The following is a 7,588-nucleotide window of genomic DNA, read 5'->3' as shown; positions in this document are numbered from 1 at the left end:
TTTTCCATAAATGTGTTGGAGAGGAGAGGAGAGGAGAGGAGAGGAGAGGAGAGGAGAGGAGAGGAGAGGAGAGGAGAGGAGAGGAGAGGAGAGGAGAGGAGAGGAGAGGAGAGGAGAGGAGAGGAGAGGAGAGGAGAGGAGAGGAGAGGAGAGGAGAGGAGAGGAGAGGAGAGGAGAGGAGAGGAGAGGAGAGGAGAGGAGAGGAGAGGAGAGGAGAGGAGAGGAGAGGAGAGGAGAGGAGAGGAGAGGAGAGGAGAGGAGAGGAGAGGAGAGGAGAGGAGAGGAGAGGAGAGGAGAGGAGAGGAGAGGAGAGGAGAGGAGAGGAGAGGAGAGGAGAGGAGAGGAGAGGAGAGGAGAGATGCACTGGCCATTGCTTGTCTTACATACAAGATATAGTTTTGCCTATTGGCATCTGGAAAGATTGTTTCCATTAGATGTTGTTTCATGATAGCTAAGCATAAGGGACTACAGAAGGTAAAGTGCTGAGCTCCATCCACTTCAGCTCACTTCAAAGGAGCTGAGCTGGGATTCGCAATAAGCTAGAGGTGATGGCAAGTGCATAAACATCGGGAAGAGTATGTTTTCTTTCCAGCACAAGTCACTTGACTTGAATAGGTCTCTGTCAGATTCAGTCACAGAGGTGAAAATATTTACCCTCTTTGGAGATCTACAAACACAAAAATATGAGATAAGTACCAAGTATTAGCTGAGGGATCATAACACTTCAAAGAGACATCAGCACCATGCTGGAACTTCCTTTAGCAGCGAGAAAACGGCATTACTATGAGTAGAGAAGGAAAACATTAATTCCTGCTCATTCACTCACTGAAAGCATAATTGTAAATCACCCTTGACCAGACGCCATGAGAGGAAGAAATGCTGTTTCTAAAGCTGTTTAGAAATCACTGCCTCTAGCACTAAATGCTCCAAACAATTGCTTTTAAACTAGGGACAGTAAAACCACAATCCTTGCTGTGCACATCAGCAATGACAGGTAATGTAACTAAACAGCTCCTATCACACTCCTGCAAATTAAATGCGAGCACTCTCAAATGGATGGGTTTGTATTCAATCAATGAAAGGCCACGAGGCAATTAATTACTGAGTATAGACAGTAGAAAAATTCCCTTTCTCTGCAGGCAGAAGGTTTAAACTGTAGACCCTGCACTGCTCCTTAAAAGTGCATATCCTAAAGCCCACGGTGTCCTGTCCATTTTTGCCAATGGGACATCCAATTATAAACAATGCGAATATCATTGTTTGAGTCTCCGTAATATGCAAACATACATACCACAGGTTGAGGAAATTGCAAGTGAGCCATTACAATGATTAAGTAGCTGAGCAACCTTTTGATAAGTTGCAAGTAATTTAGTTTTCCCTGGAGCCGTGCTGTTGAGTCCACAGTGTGAGTGGCACTGGCAAAGCAGAGGCTGGCTGGGAGGGCAGCCACTGCAGCTATGCCCCTGCATGTAAAAGACATTTCTGGATCATTCACCTCCTTCACCATGCTTCCACGGAGCTCACTGTTTGAAGCTACAAGTATGTTACACACTCCTGCCAAAAAGCAGCTGACACATGATGAAATTCTAAAGAGTTCTAGTTGCTATCTGACTGCATCGCTGGTCCTGCCCTGTGTAACTTCTCTTGGCAACTCCATCAAAAGTCAATTTTTGTTTGTCCGCTTCCTGTAAATAAGGATTTGGGGCGTGGGTGCCTTGCTGTAGGCCCCAGGTCTGCCAAACTCTCTTGTTTCAAAGTCCTACTTTTCAAGAAACATGGAACAGCCTGCTGAGACGAAGAGTGACACTGCCTTCTTTACATTGAAACTACTCCTTGGTCCTGTTCTGCAGATTAACAAACAGTCTTAAAGATGAGTTGTAATTTAGCTAGGAGCAACCCCTCAGGAGAGGCACCTAGAAATTAGTATCCTGGAAAATGCCTGCGCTACCATGCTTGCCATTCCTCTGATGCGGACCCATGAAATGCTGGTGCCCGAGTAGCGCTAAGCTGTGTGCACAGAAATAGCTACACACCAACCTATGAGACAAATTCAAATGTGTCTTTCTACTTAAAAAAGTACTCAAAAGGCTGAAAGAAAGGGAATGGGGATCAAAGCACAATGGTGCTCCCCTCTCACTGAAGTCAGGCCCATGGAACCACCAACACCAAAATGCCTCCTGCACCTTCATCTGCTAAATACTTTGCAGCCGTTCCAAAGTCAACTTCACTCCCCAGGGGTGACATCTTCACAAGTGCTGTCCTCATCTTCATCTGCAAAAACAGTCAGTTATTATTGACCCTTTTTTAAGGGGGGTGTGTTTCCCTCAAAAATCTCTCTTAACTTGCAGGAATTAACTAGCAGCATCCCTGTAATTTGCCTCCTGTTCCATGTAATCATAGCAATCAGATAGCAAAGCCTTCTGGCTTTAACCACAGCCCACCAATTAATGTCGCATAGGTAAACGTAGTTCAGAAGCGAATGAAGTAAGTTTTAAACAAAGGTTATCAGTGCCACTATGTAATTTTGCTAAATGGGAGAGAAGCAAACACAGTAATTTGAATCTAATGTAGTTTTCCATGCTTTTGAATGGAAGAAACCAAATATTTGGCTACGAAAACAGATCTGCTTTTTCAAAAAAGACATGAGTGGCACTTTTCTGTGATATTGATGCTGGCCCATCACCACCAACACTGAAGTCAAGGCTGTGGGGGATCGCTGCTGATTTTCATGAAGCAGAGTTAAGGTAGTGCTACCAGCCTTTGAAGACCCAGCCCAGAAGGCCCTGTCCTTGAGCTCCACATGCACAGGTTGACAGGTTGTGCAAAATCATGGCCCAAATAGCAGAAGTTCGAAGTGGGAAGGAAGTAGGTGAAGAAAAGACAGCACTGAGTTTTTTGATGAAAGGGGAACTATCAGACCATAGAGAAGCTACCAAGAGCATTACTCAGGGAGCAGCCTTGGCCCTGTCTTGTTTAATGTGTTTGAAAGTGACCTTGATAAACAAAGTGAGTGTGCTGCTGCTATTAGCTCATAGCATAAAGGAGAAAAGTCCCACTTTCCTCAGGGGAAGCTTCCAAAGGCTCCTCCTTGAACTGGAGGAGCAAGGTGACTGGAAACAAAAATGAGGTGAAATTCAAAGCTACTCAACACAAGATCATATACTCACGGAGTAATAGTGAGAACTGCTACCATAAGCTGAGAGCTCATTAACTGGAGATGACTGAGGAAGAGAAGAAGCTGGGAGTATTAGCTAATTATAGGATGACTTAAGTTACTGAGTGATGCAACTGTAAGAAAAAGCAAATGTGATCTTAGGATATGTCAGTCAATGCATTTCCAGAAGAGACAGGTAACAGTTGTCATGGCATAAAACAGTGGAGCAACATGGAACAGTAACAGCATACAAATAGCTGTGCTACTTCAGACCAAGGGTCCTCCAAACCCATTACCCCATCTTCAACAGTGGCCAGAGAAAGAACAGGAAGAATAAGAATAGGACAAGCACTTGTAAGACTTCCCTCTGATACTCTCACAGCCTTGAAACATTTTCAGCTCAGGGGATTTCCTTCGCTAGTTGTGGTTTGACTATTAAGCAACCCACAATGGATTTTTCTTCCACATGATTCTCATTCTACCCTTGAGCCATTGTAAATTCCTTGCATCCACTGTGCCCTTTGGCAAGGACTTCCTCACATTTACTGCTTATCACATGAAGAATCAGCCCCTATTTTTCATTTTGAACCTAGTCCCCTGTTGTTTTAGTGGGTGGACCCTAATTCTTGTGCTGGATGAAACAGGGAACAGTCAACACACAACTACCTTTTCCCAAATTTCACAGACTTCTAGCATACCTTCCCAAGCAGCTTCTCTTCCAGGCTGAACATGCCCCATGTATTCAGTCACTCCATATCCCTGATCATCCCTGGTCCCCTTCCCTGAATTTTAATCATTTCAATACACCCTTTTGAAGCTAAGAAGAGTGTGATTACTTACACTAAGCATTCAAGGCATGGTCAAGCTACAGATTTAGACATAGCTAGCCTATGGCATAGTGGCATAAAGATGTTTTGTTCTCTGTTCCATTCCAAATAGTTGCTATGTTTGATCTGGATGTTTTTCTGTGTGTGTGTGTTGTTTTTGTTTTTGTTTTCGTTTTTTAATGGGATTTTTAAGCTGCTGATGAGTATAAAGCTGATGTTTGCATATCTGATTCAGCCATCCATGCCCAAGAAACATTAGCTTCACCTCGAAGGAGTACTGAAGTATAGAATCAGTCTAAGATAATGAGAGAAATGGAGTGTCCATCATACAAGTTGAGGTTAAAAGAAAAGGTGTGATTCCTGTCTGAACACATCACTGATGATAGCACCAGGCAAGGAGCAGTTATTGAGGACAAAAGACATTGTTAGGATAAAGATGTAAATTGGGTCTGGGTGCAAATTAGGCTTGGATAAATTCAGACCAGTAATTAAAAGAAAGCGGGGGACTGAAAGATTCTGGAGCAGTGTTTCAGCAGAAAGGGGTAAAAATGAACTTCATTCCCAGATGGAGCACAGTCAGTTCATGAAAGGACAGTTGCCTGCAGTACCGGGAGATTCGTAACACAGGAAGGCCCCACCTAGGTATGCATTTAATAACATACGAGGTGCATCACACCAGCTCCCTCTGCGGCTCCATTTAGACCCTCCCAAGGGCAATGCTGTTTTCATTTAGGATGGAGTAGTTTTCTTTGCATGTAGAGATGAGGAAACCTACCAACAACATGCACAAAGGGGGGAAGGCAGAGGAATGAAGACAGGCTGGCAAGCTGGCTGCTGGTTACTCAGGGAAGTTTCACTGCCTGAACGAGCCATTACCAGATGAAGAATTTGCTTGGGAGGTACATGGGAGTAGGAAGCCTACATTAATCCTTCTACCTTAGAGCAAAGTAGTGGTGGGAGGAGCAGGTTACATAATCCCCAACCATTTTAATAATTCAATACTTTTAAATACTTAAATCATTTAAGCAATTATTTGTGGATTGACGAAACCCCTCATGCTCCTTGTGTAGACAGAGAAAGCGTTACTGCAAAGACCCCAGATTAGAGTAGGTCAGATAACAGAAGCATGGAACCAAGCACTGGATGGATGAACAAAGCTTTTTGGTTTGGGCTTTTTGGTAGGTCTTTGGTTTGTTTGTTGTTTCTTTGCTGTTTCTTTTTTCCCCAGCCTCAGTGTCTATAAAACCTCAGACTACTACCACATTAAAGAAAACAAAAATAAAAATAAAGTCTCCACAAGTCCTCAGGCTCACAGTTTTCCTTTTCACTTGATATATGAACACTAGAGGATACATGCTGGAGAATTAAATAGTAAAAGGTATTGTTGTATATACCAGCATAATGAAAGCACATTTCAGAGAAGTGTAAGGCAAATTTAAGGCATTTCTTTCCTCCTGGGAGGTCAGAAAACTGGGAGGAGACATTTCCGTATACTCAAGGAGATCCTGTATCACAGGCAAGAACAGTAAAAGTCTTCCTTTCTAAAGTGCCAGTAGAGATGGCAATCCTGATTCGAAAGACTCCACTCCTGTAAAACTCTCTTTACCTCGGCTGTCAAGCAGCTGCCAATTTCATTAACATCACTGGCAACCTCTGAAGACTCAGATTTGCAACAGTAGTGATAAGGCTGTGTTTTAGTGCCAAAAGCATCCAGCCAAACTCCAGTTTCCAGAGGAGCAAAGATTTAGAACTGACTACAGATAAATTTTGTTAAATAGTCTTAATATGAAAATATGAAATATGAAAAACTAATGTAAGTTTTCTATAAGATGCGTGCACAAAAATGCATTTAAACATTGAATAAAATTTTTATTTGATTACTTGATATTTATGTTCAGTGCAGAAAACAAATGTTTTTTTCCAAAGCATCATCTTCTGCCAGTCAGAGAAACATCCAGATCCTGGTTTGATAATTAACATCTGTATTTTTCTTTCAAGAATAGAGGAGGGATGGACAAAAACCTAGGTTGCAGAGTCTCAGGGGCTTCACAGCACCCAGCTATAGACACCTTATAAAAAAAACACCATCTTCCATGTAAATGAAAAGAGATCACCAGAGAGCAATGCAGCCTCCCTAAAACACAGTCCTAGTAAATTAAAATTCTTGAAATCTTGTGTCTGGGAAAAAAAAATAAAAAATCATGATTTCTGTTCTATTCCCACTGGGGCCATGTCATCTCATCATCAGGAATAACAATAAAATCAATTCATTACGTTTCATTGAAGGCAGCCTCAGGAGAGAGATCAAAGAATGAAAGGAAATGAAAGCTGACCGACTTTATCACCTTTGGAGTCAGTCCCAAAGATCTCAAATTAATATAGATTGGTGGGGCAGTGCATGAAAGCTGGCAAGCCCTTGTACCAGAGCAGAGCCTTTATACAAACCAGTGAAGTACTGCAGTCTCCAGGGTTTTTCCATGAGCCAAATATTTTTGTGACCACTAAGTACTTCTTCCTCTGGCTATGTCAAGTTTATTATCAGAGGCAGGGGGAATACTTTCATGTTTTCCTCTTGAATTCTTCAGGGAGACATCTGTCCCTCCTGAAAGACCCAGAGGCGACATTTCTGTTTGCAAACTTGACCCCACTAAGAGGCAGCCGGCTCTCAGCACCATCCCTAGCCAGCCAGCCACCCACAGGAATCAGGGGCTTGATCTTTCTCCCTGCTCAGCGTAACAAAGCAATTCCCCAAGCCGCAAGTCACAGGGAGTTTGCTAGGGTTGCAGCAGCACAGAAACTCCTCAGGAAGGGGCTGGGGTCCAGGGGAGCCGTATGGGGAGCAGGCATCACCCTACCATTGGCTGCAATCAGGAACATAAAACCTGAGGCCAGCGCCCCTTCTATTCTCCATACCAGGGCCATAACAGGTCACAGAGCTCCCTCACCCTTCTCTTTATTTTTGCCCTTATCCTAGGAATTTGACTTCAGCTGTTTGAGGAACAGCCCTCTGAGCACTTGTTTCCCCTCCAGTCTTACCTTGCAATGCATTATCATGTTTTATTTTCAAACCAGATCACCATTTCCTTTTCGGTCTTTGTTGTAATACCCAGGCCCTGGGCTCCCAGATGCAAAACAGGCTCTGTGCAACTGCCCTGACTTATCCCAAGCCAAATTTCGCAGCATCCGTGGTACCACATGCCAGAGAGGGAGACCAGTTCCTGATAGACCTTCCCTTTCCTCACCTCCCTGGCAAGTGGCTGCCTACTGTAAACACTCAATTAGTCAGTGGATCCCAGTAGCCCTGATGATTCAAAGCCGTGTCATCTGCAGCTGCAGACAGGCACTGCCGGCTTTCCCCTCGTCCGCATGCAACTCGACGAGTGATGTGAAGATACTGAGCATCTCGGACTTGATTCCTTAGCAGCCAGATACGTGGAGTCTGAGACCACAGGGCTGGTAAATCTCCCTCAAAATGAGATGTGATCGATACCTTAACACCTTCTGTGTGAGCTAAGGATGTTTGGATTTGTGCATTTTGGAAAAGAGATGGGTTTTAAGGGGGCAGCCAGGTAGCTGGGCACTCCTCCCACCACGATCGAGCCCCCAC

This window comes from Anser brachyrhynchus, assembly GCF_964034855.1.
Source record: "Anser brachyrhynchus genome assembly, chromosome: 1".
Classification (NCBI taxonomy): domain Eukaryota; kingdom Metazoa; phylum Chordata; class Aves; order Anseriformes; family Anatidae; genus Anser; species Anser brachyrhynchus.
This window is presented reverse-complemented; position numbering follows the sequence as displayed.